This window comes from Actinia tenebrosa, unplaced genomic scaffold, assembly GCF_029948245.1.
Source record: "Actinia tenebrosa isolate PJP-AT-01 unplaced genomic scaffold, QUT_ActTen_1.0 PGA_scaffold7__59_contigs__length_16204524, whole genome shotgun sequence".
NCBI lineage: Eukaryota > Metazoa > Cnidaria > Anthozoa > Actiniaria > Actiniidae > Actinia > Actinia tenebrosa.
In genome coordinates, this window is record NW_028292584.1 from 12,127,801 (window position 1) to 12,144,343 (window position 16,543).

Below are 16,543 nucleotides of genomic sequence, written 5' to 3' on the forward strand. Positions count from 1 at the left end.
CCATATATAATAGCTCAGACCAACACCCGCGACTGCTAGGCCGGCTTTTAATAAATTATGGTCATATTCCTCAGGTATCGTAGGCAGAACCTTCTTTTGGGGCTTCTTCTTTGGTTCGGGTTTTTCTGCGTGTTCCTTTTTTGGCTTCTCCACGAAGTGAGGAATGTTCCTAAGAGTGTCAGAGTTCACGTCATTCGCCCCAAACTTCATATCCTTAGTAGCTCGCTGCAGTTTGTTGTTGTATCCTACTACAGAACCAGTATTTATAGATAAATTACTAGGCATTAACCAACAACCCGGGGCTACTGCATAGTCCAACCTCGCCTTAGAATTTTGTATGGCTAGTTGGTAACGCTGTACGCCCTTGCTAATGTCGCCCTCCAAGATCGAACTTTCAAATAGAATCAAAGCTTCGGCTCGCGTTTCTTCTGCGGCGCCCGTATTTCCGATTATGCTGGATCGGGTGTTTACCTGAGCTCCAAGGATGGAATACACGTAAGCTTCTATGCTGCGGTTTAAACGGGCAAGGCCGGCTTTGGTTAGTCCTTTACCTTCTGGGGGTATGAAATTAAGATATTGCTTTGTTTGCTCGTCGTTGGTAATTTTGATAATCAGTGGATTAGCCCCTGCATACTTACCGCCCTCGTCTTTGAACAGAGGTCCGTCTCTGACTTCCTTAGTGGTCTTAGCGTTTGGTTCAAAGAAGGTGCTACTGTCGTGAGTTTCTTTGTGATACCCAGTGTTCCATCGTAGATTCAACGCATGAACTTCCCTGTTGCTTAGCTCGTGCCCACCAATCCCCCAATAAGCCCAAATATGCCCCAAGCCATTGTTAGCACCGACAGTGCATCTAAAATCCTTCCCTACAACATCAAACTCCTTACAAAGTCGGTCGTAAGCAGGAACGTTGTATTTATTATCTCTTGGATAAAACGTGGCATCTCCCGGCAGCGCAATAACACCCATCTCATGCAGTATTCTTCGGACGGTAAAGTGGAAGTGAAACATAAATATCGAATTCTTCATCAACTTTGCACTTACACCGCAGCCGCTGGTGGCACACCAAACCGCAAAGTTTAGTTGCTGCGGCCAATAACGCATGTTAGGACCACTTAACCATTCATGAGATTCCTTAGCGGTGGTATGAACAATGGGTACGTTTTTGAAGATATCCCGCACCTTTAACGGAAAGGAATGCTTGTTAGAGATCCGCATGTTCAGCGTTAGGTCCAAGCTTGGGTGTTTATCAAATGAAACTGCGGGTATCGGATAAGTACTGGTACCCAGCAATAATTCCTTTGACCAACCTTGCACGGGCTTATGTTCAACATATGTTGGCTTAGGCTTATGTTCAACATAACCAGAATTCTTCAGTTGATCGTCTATCTGATTAACCAGCGTAGGTTTCAAATCCTCATTACTGTACATTCTGGAGCCGTTATAGTAAATACCATCGGGCCTTCTTTCGAACTTACTAGCATCCGCGTGCGGAAACATCTTCCTGAAGGCCCTCCAATTCCAGTAATCCCTATTGTCGTGATGTGGCTGCTCCTGTATATCATTCCCAAAAGCGTCGTACATTAGTATATATAATGGATGTTATACCATCAGCACCTCCACTCTATCCTGATTTACCTACAAAACCCAATGAATTGAATGCCGAGAACTTCCGCTTGAATAAGGCAAATCTAATCCTCGCTTACTTAGAGGGTCAAACGAAGCACTATGAGGAGGTCAGGAAAAAGTATGCTAGAGCCCGAAGCATATTACATAAAATCGCGATAACTTCCGGCTCCATGTCCGTGGCGTTAACAGGCTCTGGCGTTGCTACTTCGCTTACTGGACCGGGAATAATCGTTGGAGTTCCTTTGGCTAGCGTCGGCGCCGTCTGCGGTATTATTTCGGCTGTTACAACAGGCGTTATGAAACAGTTGTCAAGCAAAATATCCAAGCATGACACGACAATAGCTCTGTCAAGGGCTAAAGTAAATACGATCATTGACCTTGTCTCAAAGGCTTTGCGTGACAGAAAGATAGACAACGCAGAATTCTCGCTTATCTTAGCTGAAGAAGACAAATACGAGAAACTAAAGTCGGACATAAGGAATAAAAAAACCATCGTGAAAGATCTTTCCGAGGAATCTCGCAAAAAGATCTACCAAGAAGCGAAAGAAGAGCTTCAAAGAAAGCTTGCTCAGTAAACATCTGCTTTGAAAAGAGCGTGACAGGATTTCGTTTACATATCGAACGACAGTCTGGAAATTACGCGTAATCTTATGGCATAAGATTTATACCATAATACACGGCATGACCTTATTTAGTAAATTATTACGCGTAATATAAATTATTTAGCGAATTATTACGCGTAATATAAATTATTTGCATGACCTTATTTGGCGAATTATTACGCGTAATTTCTCATCTTATGCCATAAGATTCACTATCTTCTTGGAATCCATCCTAAGAGGGGGTGGTTGGGGTCGATTTCGTGAAATATTTCGTAGATTACGTCAGGGTAATAAGGAATATCCTTATCCAGCCGACAAAACATCCACTCGGCTTTTGTCATATCAGAAACCTCGGGAATAGACTTACCGGTAATTTCAGACAAAAGATAGGGAATAGCTTTGTAATATTTCCCTAGTTTTAATTTTTTCAGCGTTTTCCGTAGACTTTGCGGGGTTGGCTCTTCTAAATGGTCTATGATTTTCTTCTTTACTTCGTTGTCTAAATATACCGGTCGATAACCTTGGATATGACTCATCCAGTCCCTGAAGTATTTTATTCTTTTGTATGGCGTCTTCTTACGACCTCCGTTGGAATAATATTGTTCCCTGGTAGCACAAGGCACGGCATTACGAATATTTTTACCGCACTCGTAACACTGTGCTGACGTGTCGTCTTCTATTTGCATTTTCTTACCACAACAAATATACTTATTTGGTTTAGTAGGTACAAACTTGGGTTTCAAGCACTTTACACAGAAATCATAAACGAACTCTTTACATTCTTCGCACTCCATATATAGACTAACATATTTGCGCTGTTGCCCCCAACCACACTTGGAGTGGGTTGTTTCCGTAGGTGGATTTTTGACACGGGTCTTGCCCGTGTTGAGATTGCGCTGGAACCCCCATTCCCTATACTACTAAGGAAGGTTAAAAGGACTCTCCGAAAAGGTATAGAAGAATTAGGAGCCCTGAAAGCGAGCATAATGGTAGAAGTAAGTTTGTCAAAAGACGAGGTAATGACGACAGCAATGTTGCGATCAAAGTCGTTAGTGATATTAGAATCCACGAATCTGGATAGGTCACTCAGTGAAGCCTTAGAAGCAATAATGGAGTCGCTGTCTAACTACACGAAAGAAGGATCGGGTTGGACAGTAGAGGAGGTTGAAGGAATAGAGATAAGTATGGCCAGGTACGTACCCATACGAGGGGGGAGTTACGTACCGCTACCAACGTGGGTAGAAAGGAAGAAGGCTATTGTAAACGTGAAGAATGAAGACAATCGATGCTTTATGTGGGCAATCAGGTCTGCACTGTATCCAGCAGAGAAGGATCCCTGTAGGACAAGTAAGTATCCCACGGACGATTTAGAGTGGGATGGTGTGGAATTTCCCATGCAGTTGATAGACATCCCCATATTTGAGGAAATAAACGATCTAGCAATTAACGTTTACGGAGTCAGAGAGCAGACGATAGTACCGTTAGTTCTGTCAAAAAGTAAAGGAGAGCGCGTACATTTATTCTACCACGGCGGACACTACTCATGGGTTAAACACATTAGCAGACTATTCTACAGACATACTAAGCACAAAGGCAAAAAGTACTTCTGCGACTGCTGCTTGCTGTCATTTACATCCTTAAATACCCTAAAGAAACACGATGAGATCTGCCGCGGAGTCGAAGAAGTGGCGCAACGGATCCAGATACCCACCAACAAAGAGCTTTCATACGCAGACCATCAAAAGCAGATGCAGGTGCCTTACGTGATATATGCAGACTTCGAAGCGTTGATAACTAAGGAAGAGCAGAAACGTGGTGCCACGAATAAGGTAGGATTACACGAGATCTGCTCCTTTGGTTACATAGTAGTCAAATCAGACGGTAAAGCAAACCCTCCTGTGATTTACCGAGGTAAGAACGCAGCTAATGAGTTTCTAGAAGCATTGCGAGAAGAGGAGGGGGAGATTAGAGAACAATTAAGACGTCCAAAGAAGATGGAATTTACCAAAGAGAACCAGGAGGCTTTTAACAAGGCAAGAAAATGCCACATTTGCCAACATACGCTTCTTCAGTTTGGAAGACGAGCAAAGAAAGCGTGGGATGAAGATGGAAAGTATTTAGGAGAAGCTCATTTTAAATGCGGGAAGTATGCTAAGAAGGGTGAGAAGCCGGGAAAGCCCTCCACGCACTGCATTCACTGCCACAAAGCATTTGTTGAGGATTTCTATGTGGATAAGGTTAGGGATCACTGCCACATCACGGGTAAATACAGAGGAGCGGCTCATTGGAAATGCAATATAAACTTCAAAGTAGATCCAGAAATGGAAATACCCGTATTCTTTCACAATTTAAGGGGTTACGACTCCCATTTGCTACTACAAGGAACAGACGGCTCCGAAGTAAAGTGCATACCCAACAACAAAGAAAGGTACATGTCCGTAACTGTGGGCAAGCTGAAGTTCTTAGACTCGCAGCAGTTCATGGCGGACTCCTTAGCAAACTTGGTTAAATACAACACGGAGTTCCCCATTTCCAGCCAATACGGCGCGGAAAGGAAAGGAGTGTACCCATACGAATACATGGACTCCTGGGATCGATTCAAAGAACCCCTACCACCCAAAGATCGCTTCTACAGCACCCTAAACGAGTCCGGTATAAAGGACGAGGAGTACCAGCATGCGTTAGACGTGTGGGAAAAGTACTCCTGTGAGAACATGGGGGACTACCACGACATCTACCTAAGGTCTGACGTAGTGCTGCTTGCAGATGTTTTCCAAAGCTTCAGAAAGATGGCTATGGAATATTACGGATTGGATCCCGCTAATTTCTACACGGCTCCTGGGCTCAGCTGGAGTGCTTTGTTAAAGAAGACAAATGCGCAGTTGGATCTCCTAACGGAATACGACATGTATCGGTTTATGGAAGACGGTATTCGTGGCGGCGTATGCGGGCCCAGCCGACGTTACGCCCGCGCAAACAACCCCTTAGTAGAGCACGACCCAGAGAAACCAACCACATACATTTACTACCTGGATGCGAATAACCTTTATGGTTGGGCAATGTCACAGTACCTACCTGTGAGAGACTTCGAATGGGATCCAGTGAAGCCGATAGACTTCTACATGCAGGTAGGAAAGGAGGAAGACAAGGGTTACGTCTTAGAAGTGGATCTGGAGTACCCAGAGCGCCTGCACGACGAACACAATGAGTTCCCCTTAGCACCAGAAGCGATAGAGATACCATTTAAGCAGCTAAGTCCACTGCAAAAGCAAATGTGCCCTGGTTACAAACCGTACAGGAAACTAACTATGAACCTGATGGATAAGAAGAAGTATGTGGTACATTACCGCAACCTGCAGTTCTACGTGCGACACGGAATGCGCGTAGAGAAGATCCACAGAGTCCTAAAATTCACGCAGGAACCCTGGATGCGCCCCTACATTGACTTTAACACGCAAAAGCGTACCGCAGCGAAAAATGACTTCGAGAAAAACCTCTTCAAACTGATGAACAACAGCGTGTTCGGAAAGACAATGGAGAACATCCGCAAGCGCGTAAGCGTAAAAATAGTCAGCACCAAAGAGGAAGCAGAAGCATACGTGTCACAGCCAGGCTTCGTTAGATACGTAGAAATGCTGAACTTCTACGTGATTCACATGAAAAGGGCAAACCTCTTACTAAACAAGCCCGTTTACACAGGCTTTACGGTGCTGGATCTATCGAAGCTGCTTATGTATGAGTTCTACTACGATAAGCTTAAGCCAAAGTACGGAGACCGCTGTCGCCTCCTGTACACAGACACCGACTCCCTAATTCTAGAAGTGCAAACGGAAGACGTTTACAAAGACTGCCTCCCCGACATAGACGAGTACGACACCAGCGGTTACCCGAAGGAGCACTTCCTTTACTCTGCGAAGAATAAGAAGGTAATTGGGAAGATGAAAGACGAAATGTTAGGAAAACCCATAGTAGAGTACGTGGGTCTGAAACCAAAGATGTACAGCGTGCTAAAGTTAGACGGCGTAGAAAAGAAAGCTAAAGGCGTAAAAAAGTACGTGGTTAAGAAGGACATTACGCACGAGTCCTACCTCAACGTATTACGAACACGCAAGGAACAGCGGCATAAGATGAACAGCCTGCGCAGCTATGGTCATCAGATACATAACGTCACGCAGGAGAAGGTGTCACTGTCTGCATTTGACGGTAAGCGATGGATGTGTGATGACGGAGTGCATACGATAGCATTCGGACATCACACGATAAGCAGTTCTTCCATGACGAACCCACGTGTGGGGCCATCGTGAAGATAATACAAGATGGGCTGACCCTTCTTAGCTATTACGCTTCGGATCTGGTAAGTTTCCAAAGACCAATTAGGATCCGTAGCTCTTTTGGATCCTCCTTCTAATTCACCCGGCTCATAGAGATATCGAACCGTGACATTACCTAATCTTTTTTCCTGGGGGAAGACCGCCCTCGAACTTCTGACGAAGGACTTGTGTTCCACGTGTTTCTTTTTTATGGCATCCCTGGGTTTTATTCCCGTAGCCCTGGCCGCCTCGTTGTTCAAAGCCGCGACGACCTGGGGAAGCCTCTGAGTCCATTCCCTGTTGCGTTTGGAGGGATCTTCCAGCTCTTTCCAATACTGGTACCCAAAGAGACGCTCGGCCAAGGTCTTATTGAATCTTTCGACAATGCTCTGACCCCTGTGGTACTCAGCTTCGGCTCTTCTAATTTTAGTGTCGTGGTCTTTCAGGGTCTTAGTAACCACGCCCATGAACTCTGTCCCCGCATCCACTTGCAGCAGCTTAGGCCATTTCAAGACGCGCTTATAAATCCTACCTAGGGCTTCTGCGACTTCCCCAGAATCCTTGCTGGTTATAGGTTCGGCGTCCTTGTATCTGCTTGCGATATCGACTACGGTCAAAGCGTACCTATAGGTCTTCTTTCTCACCTTATCGTGCGGTAAGAAAAGCAAATCCGCCTGATGAACTTCATTGGGGGCATTTACGGTGAAGCTGGGCCTGGGAATGTACTTGGGCACGGGAAGATAAACCTGCCAGAGGGTTTGTTTTTTCAACCAGTTCTTAGCCGTTTCGTCTGATACCCTGGCCGCGGTCGCGAGTTTCTTGATAGCTGACGCTCCTCTCCAATAGCCTTCCGGCCCATAGTAAATCCTTTTAAGTTTGTCCTCTACGCGGCCCATTATATGAATTTGATTCAAGCGAAGGATAGGACAAGATTGATCTTACGTCCGTTAAAATCCACCGTCTTTCCGTCCACCTTAATGGTGATGTTTATGCTTTCTACCAAATTAGACAAGTCATAGCTCAAAGAAATGGGAGTGTATTCCACTGGGTCAAATGGATTACCTTTGGGCAGAAACTTGGACATAAGAGAAGACTTTTTTCCATTGCTGTAACTATTGACCAAGTCGCAATAGACTTCGTAAGAGGATGCGACTTTCCATTTTACATCATATGTACTGCCGCTATTTATCGTGGTACTAGTAAGGCCCAGGAGTTCTACCAATGAACTGTCCTTTAGATTGGCGCTCCCATTATTTTTCTTGAATGTCATTTCATGGGGCAATCCTGTGGTAAGAGTATATCCATGCTTTGCTAGCTCCTTAGCCAGTGTTATAGGTGTGTATTGGGAATCTGGTATTTTTAGTTTGGCGGCATTGTCAACGACAAAGCCATCAATTAAATTATACCAAGAATTGTACAAAGAGCAACTAACCAACCGAACCCTTTCCGCGCGGATGGGAGGATTCAGATAAGTGGTAAAGTCATTCTTGTCGCTTTCCAAAAAGACGATCATTATATTAGATACGCCAAGGCCACGCCTCCTGCCAGCCCTGCGACTCCTACGAAGACCAACTCACTATTTTTTTGTTTCTTAGAAGGCTGGTAGTAATTCTTAAAGTCAGGCTTCTTTAACGCCACTGTGGGGTGCGCTTGCGCATAAAGTTTGAAGGCGTAGTCTGTGTTTTCGAAGTTCTTATCCGCCTGCATCTTGTCTTGGTAATTCTTACCCAACCAATCCCTGTAGGCTTGTCTTTTTTCATTCCAAGCCGCCACGTCCCGCTGATATTTCTCCAGCGCTAAGTCGTGTCTCTTTCTTTCGGCGGCACCGCTTTTGTCGCCTCTAACTAATCTATCCAAATATTGACCACCATAATTAGCTCCAGTGAATGCTAAAGCTGCAATGACTCCACCTGCGACTAAGCTAACCATTATACATTAGGTAGGTACTTTTCCTTCCGTAGGTAATCCTTTACCATGATAGCCCCGCCTACGGCAGCGGTCATTTTAGCGAAATTAGCGAAGCTCTTGCTTGGGTCTTCAGTAAAGTCTTCTTTGAGCACTTTCTTACCTACCCAACCAATACCCGCAACAATAGAAGTAATGATAGCTGCCTCTTCAACAGTTTTCAACAACGCGGTCGACATTATATTACAAAGCGAGAAGGTTATTCCATTTCAGGGATCTTACTCTTTTTCGTCTCTACAGGTGCGTGATATGTTGCGGCCTCCCACTTTACTTTTGGCTTCGTAGCCCGCCATTGTAAGTAAAGGCTGCCTGCTGCTATAGCGACTCCTAACGCGCCAATGACGTACCCAGGATTGATAAAGGATTCCTCTTCCTCCACCTTTTCCTCCTTCTTTGCTTTGTTCTTTTTATTCATCTCCGCGAGCTTCTTTCCGGCAGCGACTCTGCCCGGAGATTTAGCCTTGGTAATCTTGGTATCTTCTACGGGTGGTTGTTCTTCGGTGTCACTCATCTTATATTAAGGGACTTGAAGGACTTGACAAGTAACTTGATGACGACTTGACAATGACTTGGCAATGACTTGACAACGACTTGACTAAGTACTTGAGAATGACTTAAGGACGACTTGACTAAGTACTTGAGGTGACTTGACAACGACTTGACTAAGTACTTGAGGTGACTTGACAACGACTTGACTAAGTACTTGACTAGGTACTTGAGGCGACTTGATCAGGTACCTCAGCAAGTGCCGCCTGGAAGACCTTTTCGACTTCTCTGTCCTTCTTGAAGTCCTTCCAAGATGTTCCGAAGGAACCTAGTACCTCCTTCAAGTCGACATGCTGAGCTACGTGAAGTGCCGCAGAGGCGACTGCCATTAACTTACCGCACTTCAAGGACAACCAGCCGCAGGTTATCTTAAGTTCTTGGGCGATAACATAGTCCTCGCTTATGTCCTTCTGTAGTTGCTCCACGTCGTCTATGGGCAGCGCAAGTCCAAGCAATTTAGTCGCGAACTTAATGGCTGAGTATGCTACGGCGTCCGTGGTCTTACTTGCAAGGGCAGCCTCATACCTCTTATGGAACTTCTTGACTTCCTCTTCCGACAGCTTATTAACCTGCTCATGGGTAAGTTCCCTGCCTATCATTTCTTTACACTTTCCCGAAGACACAAGGATGTTAAGTTGTTCCTTGAGGTTACTTTCGTCTAACTGTGTGGGGACTTCATCTAAGAGCTGCTCAATCTCCATATACATTAGGAGTTAAAGATCTGAGATCTTTATTGAATACGGAAACCTCAAAGAGAAGATCATCTTGGAATGTTGGTGCGTTTTTAAATGCCGCATGTATTCGTGTAACTGTTCCTTGGATATCTCACCGCCGTAGTCGCTTAAGATGGTTTCCAGGTCAGACTTACTTGGAGTATAAAATACGACCAGGGAGCCTATGTTTTCCCTGAAGGGTTTAGAGACACTGGTAAGCTGCTGGGAAAGCAACCAAACGCTGATATTGTCGTGTCTGCCGCTAAAGGCGAGCTTCACTAATTCAGAGGTGCGCTTTTTTACGTCGTCCCCACAGGCAATGTCATCCAGTATGAGTAAAGTCTGCGTATCTTTAGGGAATTGCTTATGCCAGAACTTCAAATGGCTGGATAACTCGTTAGGGTCTAAGATATCTACGAAGAATTCGTCATCTTTCACTCCTATGCCCGTCCAGGTGCGGTTGTTCACGTAGGTGGGACAAAGCAGCACTATGTAGTCAAAGCGGTATCTAAAGGACCCTAATAGCTGCTCCACTACAAACTGGGTCTTTCCGCAGCCGGTGGGTCCTACTATCAGAGCATTGCAAGGCATGTGATCTGGGTTCATATATAGATGGAGCCAGTGGAAGCAGTGCAAAGAATTGTCGCCGACGCAAAAAATAAAAGAGACACCATAGAAATGCAAAGGGAAGAGATAGACCGGTTAAAAGAGCGCGTACAGGAATTGTACGATGAAATGTGTGGTCTGAAGCGCGCGGAACGGTTTGGCGCGCTTTTGACAATGGCGACGTGGGCTAAGGAGTCCATTAAGGACTTCATTCGATATCCCCCATAGATATATGGACTGCATTACGTGCGAACTACCTGCTGACTGCATCATCGTTACCCTTCCGACGCCTCGTAAGAAACACAGCTGCTGTCACTGTAATAAGGTATTCTCTGAAGAAGACTTCATTGGACATTGGTGTCCCGCGGATACTAAAGCACAAAGGACTTTAGACGACGCTCGAGAAGAGTAAGAGGTCGCAAAGAAGATCTTACTAAGCCCCAGCAAGAGGAATTAGCATAGGTCTTTCTTTTTTATTGTTATTTTGTTAAATGCTGCAAAGAGGTCTCAAGTAAGGACCTATTTTTTATTGTTATTTTGTTAAATGCTGCACAGATGATGTCAAAGAATGGTCTATATCTTTCATCGTTAAGTTCCTACGAAGAATGAAATCTACATTCGTCTCTTACCGTATTTTAACAATTTAACAATAAAAAATGAGATCTACGTAATTGTCTCTTGCTGACATTTAACAATTTAACAATAAAAAATGAGGTATATATAATGAAGTGCGTGCAATGTGATAGAGCTTTTAGTAGCAAGCAGCGACTGCAATACCATCTTTCCAAGAAAGTCTGTCAGAAGACAATCAGCACTGTTTGCGGTGACTGCGGTAAGGAACTGTCCACTGTACAGGCCCTACGATATCACCGCGAGAACAGAGTCTGCCTTAAAGGCCATTGCCACCGTTGCGATGAACCTCACTTCGAGGAGAACTGGCATAAATACCGCTGCCGGCGTTACCACCTTGAAGAAGTCGTCTGTGAAACCCACGGCGATTTAGCAGGGCGATGTTGCCCCCTTGAAACCAGCCGGGCGCTCACGCGACGTAAGAAGGAAATAGACCAAGATTTCGTATGCTTTGACGACTACGAAGGAGTAAAATGGGAGAACCGAGAACACTGGGATGGCATCTGCGACCGATGTGGCTGTATACGTAGCGGCCAACATATTTGGTGCTGCCTTTACGATGGCCCTAAGCCCTTAGATCATTATCTGTTGGTAAGAAAAGAGTGGAATCTACTTAAGGTATAATGTTACCTTACATCGCAGCGTTCCTAGGAGGTGTGACTATTACCTTATCAGCGTATGAAATGGCGGAAAAAATGAGGGCAGACACAGCAGATGACTACTTATCCGCCCATGAAGAGGATTAGTCGCACAACGGATTATCCTCCGCTCGACGTTCGATGTCAAACTTCCATCGGCCGTTTACCTTACCATGACTGCGTAGGTGTGTATATTCTTCACCCTGCAGTATGTATCTCACGCAGTCAGGCGCCCAAAGGCTGTATTCCTGACCGTCGCGTTCTAAGACCAACCTCAAACGGTCGATGTCTTCGAATGCGACGTAATTTTTTATTCGGTATGAAACGCCTTGCAGCAGATCTCGCCAGTATGTTTGTTTAAGAATCATTATACCTATGGAATATCTTAAGGTGCGTGCTTAAGGTGTTGGGGCCTTTGAAGGCCTTTACGCACCAAGGACAAGGGGTACGTACGTCGGCCATGTACTCGGCTATTTCCCTGGTCAGCATATCGTAATCATTGCTTACGATGGTCAGGTAACCATTCTCTTCGAATCTTTCTAACATCACCTTTTGTTTGTCGGACAGGACTCCGTTGCCTTTAGGTGTTTTCAGTTCGATGCACAGCCCATTATATTTTTTATGACTGTTGAGAATCAACAGGTCGGGTTGCCCTGCCTGGTAGCCCTTCTGCCAGCATTTAATGCGCTTATTTGAGGTGTCTTGCAGTTCTCCTAAGCCAGGGACTATGATTGCATATGGGTAGAACCTGCGAACGTTGTATACGACCCGATTATGTAGGTCAGACTCGGTCTCTATTTTAAACTTCATCTTATTTGGGCTATTGAAGCGCTTCTCCAGCTCGTAGTTACCATTCTTTCTAAGCGCAGGTAGGACTTCCTCGAAGACCCAGCTACGCAGCTCCACTGCTTTAGGTAGCTTGGAGCTAAATATCAACTCATACAACCCAGGTTCCGAAATGAACACGGATTGTGGGTGGATAGTAGAAGGGGAACGGTTTGGGACCCCTTGCATGTCAACCCATCTTTTCTGGTATTTTTCGGAGACATGATCCCTGATGGCCTTCTTGGTGTTCTCGTAATCTAACGCCGCAGCCACCTCCTTTGCTTTGAAATACAATTGGTCGCCTTGCACTAGGCATTGCAGTTTGGTGTCGTCGTTTTCAAATACGCGAAGCATTATATATGTAAGGAATATTCTTTATCCTTGGCTCAAGGAACTCGAGTCTAGTAGGCAACGCTTTTTAGCTGATTCATTTCTACACTCAGTTGCGCGTCTGAGACTACGAAGATATATGCGTTGATCTTAGTAGTGTCGCTGGCGTCTTTGGTGCGCTTGATCTCCAACGTAATACCGTCCTGGGTATTTACCAGCCGCAATCCCTGTCCATGTAGGTCTTCGTCGTTCGTCGTGCGCATGTCGATCCACAGCGCATACTTATCCTTAAAGAATTCCTCGGGGCTAATTTGGTCGCCAAACTTACGTGCGACTTCCCGGTACATATCCGCGGGCTTTATCCCTTGTGAGTAAACCTTATTAGGCACTCCGTTAATGCTAACGCCTACGTTAGTGATGTTAGGATTAAAGAACGCCTCAGAGTCACGCAATCCTGCCGTGTATGTCTTTGCGAACAGCAACATTATCCCTGTAAGGCTGCGCCTGGGAAGGTTAATGCTTTGGTTGATGACCTCTTCGACGTTATTTGTAAAGCTGAACGTCTTGTACATCACGACGTGATCGTAAAGGAAAGCCTTCCCGGAGCTGTATTCCATACCGGCGCTACGTGCTAAGTCTTCGCTGTATACCGTTTCGTACTGCAGCTCTAAGTTAGTAACGGAGTATGGGTGGACGGCTGAGGAACTTACGTCCTTTCCCTGTAGGATGTTCGTAGTGTCTGCTAGGGTTACTTCGAACTGCAGCTCGCTTAGCTGCCTTGGGTAGTATGCACCGTGGTTCGTGATAACTTCGAAATCTAATGGAACTACATGCTTAGTACCATAAGCCGTCTTTATTTCGTCTTCTCCTGAGGCGCCAGAGGTTGCGCTTCTTACCTTGCGTATGGCATCACTGGCGATTCCCTGCTCTATCCTTTGCGCGCGGTCAAATGCAGTCAACCATAAGTCTTTGTACGTGGTATACAAATCATACCTGTTCAAGTCCAGCAAGGATTCCCCGGCGAACTTTACGCGTATTTTGGAAACGAGGTTTCTACCCACGTTATTGACGACGTAACGCACGTCCGCAGTGTTTGGTTGTATTGCTAGGTCAAACCTTAGCGCCAGGGTGCCAGGAACCAACACTAGGTTATCCGTTAGGCGGGGCACGCCTACGTACAAGGTTTCCCCTGGCTTAGCGCTGCTGGGGGTAAAGGTGACCCGGTGAAAGGTGCGTTCTGCTTTCAGTCCGCCAACCTGCTTAGGTAATATGTTGGGGTTTAACTTTGAGCTTATCATATATAATGGAAGTAGAAGGAACGGATTTTGACCCCACCACCGAAGAAGGCCAAGTCGATATTAACGACGAAGAATACGATACGTTAATCCCAAATGACAACGTGTCCCGCGAGTATATTTGGGATAGGCTTCGAAATAGGTTCGGAAGTAGGGCCCGCGAGGCCTGGCGTTCCTTAGAGGATAAGTGGCAATCAAGGAACCCAGGGAGATCTATTCCAGAATATTTAGAATTGCAAAACTTGGATTCCACGGACCTAAAAACTGAAATGCTAAGGGGGCTTTTAGACGACGTAAGGGAGAAATTTCCAAATGTGGACTTGACCCGCCTTAATTTCCAAACCGGAGATAAGGGGCAAATTCAAATCCAGTATCAAGGAAGGGATAAGTGGTATAATCTCTACCAAAGGAGAGACTCCGACAGGCTCACCAGTAATCTCCCAAAAGAAATCAAAGACGCATTAGGAAGACCTAATTTGGTGGAAAGACTAAGAGAAAACGATGAAAACACCAGCGAAGCCTTTGAAAAGTTCAAGACCATAATGCAGCGGCAACAAAAAGGTCTTGAGGCGATAAGGGAAGTAGAAGAGCTAAAGCAAGCGATGGAGGAAAGGGAAGCAGATTACATGCGGCAAAACCGACTACTCCTTGATGCTCAAAAGAGAGAACTTGACGACAAGAATCAACGCATATTAGAACTTAGAGAACAAAGAGACATTTCTCTTCGCGAAAGAGACCAAGCCCAAAAGGCCTTCGAGCTTGCCCTGCAAAACCTGGATATGAGCAAGGAGGAAGCCAAAAACTTGCAAACTATCATAACCGGCTCTTTGGAGGAACGGCGGCAGTTGATTACCGAAATCAACACTAAAGAGGAGCAAATCCGGCAAAGAGATCAGGCCATCGAAGACCTGGAGGGGCAAATAGAGCGGCAGCAGGAAATAATTAATGACCAAACTCGTCCCGAAGAGGAAAGGGAGGCAGCACAAAGGGAATTAGAAGCCCTTCAGGAAAGAGTCGCGGAATTACAAGCGCAAAAGGACAACCTGGAAAGAGAATTGGGGCTTACCACCAAGGAAAAGGTAAAAAGAGCCCTTTTGAAGTATGGCATTCCGCTGGCATTTGCGGTCGCTATTTCAAGCGTAGTAGGAGTTATCCTATCCGCGCTTAAGGCTACAGGTGCAGGCGTAAAGAAATTAGGCAATGGACTAACGGACTTGGGAAAAAAGATGGCAGCCGGTCTTCCTGGGCTGCTGGGTTCAGTTGTTTCCTTGGCACTTAGGGCCGGCGGCGAACTGTTGAAGTTTGTAGGGAATAACATCTGGATATTAGTCGTAGCTATTGGGGTGGTCCTCCTGAAGAAGATGAAGGCTTGATCTTCTCATCGGACGGTGTCCTGCTTTGAGGATAATGAAAGACGGTATTAGCACCGCCCTGGTAATTTGGAACCAACGGCAACACACTCATGGTAGAAATGGGCTTATGACTCCAGGCTGCATTAGCGGGCCTGCGACCTATGCGATTTATCCCAAACTTGCCGTCATCAGAAGTGACTTGCAACTTAGCATATTTACAATTGGCTAGCATATGAAAAGTCACTGGCGTTAGGTCTTCAGTGGACCTAGTGTAGGGCTCCATCGAAAAATGGGTAACTTTCCTGGTGTTCGTTGAAGTTCGATAAGGAAGCAGGGGCTTATTATTCTCATCGATAAGCCTAAACCCCACATTCGCATGCGTATTTGCATTAATGCTAATAGTGCAAATGACCAATGCAGTGCCCCCAACCTCAACCCACAGTCCAACGTCATGCCAAGCGCCGTTGTCATATCCCTCTTCATCTAAGCGGTGGGTATAACGCGTTTCCCTCACGTATGGATTCATATATTACAGGGAACAAGTTCCCTTCTAGAGGCTCATTACCGTCAAAGTGCTGATGGTCATGTGGTTATAAACAGTATTCCTTTGATTTTCTATGCTATTTATGCAAACACTCCCGGTGTCATCTACTCTTATCTGCAGCTTTACCTTTCCGTGGCAATCAGCAACCATGTGGAAAGTCCAAACGGAAAGATTCTCGGCGCTATTCGTTGGCGGCTCTACTGAGAAATGCGTGGGCTCTCTGTTGTTCGTCTTCGCGCGCATGGGTTGCAATACTCCATTGTCGTCACAGAAACGAAATCCTACATTCGCACTGCTAACGGCCCCCAAAGAAATGCTGCATAATATCAATTTCTTTCCTGAGTAATTCAAATTCACGGACATGCCCGTGACATCAACCCAAGATGCCTGGGTGTATTTTTTCTCGCCTGTGTAAGTCGTATAAACACAATCTACTCCAGTTACGTAGGGGTTGTTCATCGCCATATATAATAGCTTAGACCAACGCTTGCAGCTGCTACGCCGGCCTTTAGTAAGTTATGGTCATATTCCTCGGGTATCGTAGGCAGGACCTTCTTTTGG